This window comes from Neopelma chrysocephalum, unplaced genomic scaffold (assembly GCF_003984885.1).
Source record: "Neopelma chrysocephalum unplaced genomic scaffold, ASM398488v2 Primary Assembly neopelma1_97122, whole genome shotgun sequence".
NCBI classification, from domain to species: Eukaryota; Metazoa; Chordata; class Aves; order Passeriformes; family Pipridae; genus Neopelma; species Neopelma chrysocephalum.
In genome coordinates this window covers 7,274-8,995 of record NW_020925764.1, presented here as the reverse complement: position 1 = coordinate 8,995, position 1,722 = coordinate 7,274, and the positions used below count along the sequence as shown (strand labels likewise).

Below are 1,722 nucleotides of genomic sequence, written 5' to 3'. Positions count from 1 at the left end.
CTGTAAAATACATTCTGTAAAATACATTCCGTAAAATACTTCTAGTCGGTAAAATACATTCTGTAAAATACTTCTAGTCTGTAAAATATCCTGTAAAATATTCTTTAAAATATTTCTAGTCTGTAAAATATCCTGTAAAATATTCTGTAAAATACTTCTTGTCTGTAAAATATCCTGTAAAATATTCTTTAAAATACTTCTACTCTGTAAAATATTCCGTAAAATACATTCTGTAAAATACTTCTAGTCTGTGAAATATCCTGTAAAATATTCTTTAAAATACTTCTACTCTGTGAAATATCCTGTAAAATATTCTGTAAAATATATTTTGTAAAATATTCTGTAAAATATTCTGTAAAATACATTCTGTAAAATACTTCTTATCTGTAAAATATCCTGTAAAATACTTCTAGTCTCTAAAATCCTTAAAAAATTCTGTAAGATCCTTAAAAAAAATCCATAAAATCCTTCAAAAATTTTGTAATATCTTTTAAAAAATTCTGTAAAATCCTTAACAAAAATCTGTAAAATCCTTCAAAAATTCTGTAAAATCCTTCAAAAATTCTGTAAAATCCTTCAAAAATTCTGTAAAATCCTCAAAAAATTCTGTAAAATCCTTAAAAAATTCAGAAAAATTCTTTAAAAATTATGTAAAATCCTTAAAAAAAATTCCATTAAATCGTTTAAAAAAATCTGTAAAATCCTTAAAAAAAAAATCCTTAAAATCCTTCAAAAATTCTGTAAAATCCTTAAAAGTTCTGTAGAATCCTTAAAAAAAAATCTGTAAAATCCTTAAAAAAAATCCGTAAAATCCTTTAAAAATTCTGTAAAATACTTAAAAATTCAGTAAAATCCTTAAAAAAACCCCCTGTAAAATTCTTAAAAAAAAAATATCCGTAAAATCCTTTAAAAATTCTGTAAAACCCTTAAAAAATTCTGTAAAATATCCTATAAAATATTTTATGCTGTAAAATACTTCTATTCTCTAAAATCCTTAAAAAATTCTGTAAAATCCTTAACAAAAATTCTCTAAAATCCTTAACAAAATTCTCTAAAATCCTTAAAAAATTCTGTAAAATCTTTAAAAAAATTCTGAAAATCCTTAAAAAAATTCTGAAAATCCTTAAAAAAAAAATCCATAAAATCCTTTAAAAATTCTGTAAAATCCTTAAAAAAATTCTGTAAAATCCTTAAAAAAAAATCCGTAAAATCCTTTAAAAATTCTGTAAAATCCTTAAAAAAATTCTGTAAAATCCTTAAAAAAAAATCCGTAAAATCCTTTAAAAATTCTGTAAAATCCTTAAAAAAATTCTGTAAAATCCTTAAAAAAAAATCCGTAAAATCCTTTAAAAATTCTGTAAAATCCTTAAAAAAATTCTGTAAAATCCTTAAAAAAAAAAATCCGTAAAATCCTTTAAAAATTCTGTAAAATCCTTAAAAATTCTGTAAAATCCGTTAAAAAAACCCTGTAAAATTCTTAAAAAAAAATCCGTAAAATCCTTTAAAAATTCTGTAAAATCCTTAAAAAAATTCTGAAAATCCTTAAAAAAAATCCATAAAATCCTTTAAAAATTCTGTAAAATCCTTAAAAAATTCTGTAAAATCTTTAAACAAAAAACCCTGTAAAATCCTTAAAAAAAAATCCATAAAATCCTTTAAAAATTCTGTAAAATCTCTAAAAAAATGCTGTAAAATCCTTTAAAAATTCTGTAAAATCCCTAA

At 20.8% G+C, this 1,722-nt stretch overlaps 1 protein-coding gene across 1 annotated transcript in view; it reads right to left on the bottom strand.

Moving 5' to 3' along the window:
* The window catches only part of LOC113961397 (coatomer subunit gamma-2), a gene marked incomplete at its 5' end in the record, with an annotated part of 7,239 nt that overhangs the window by 720 nt on the left and 4,797 nt on the right, over positions 1 to 1,722 (bottom strand). The window lies entirely within an intron of this gene.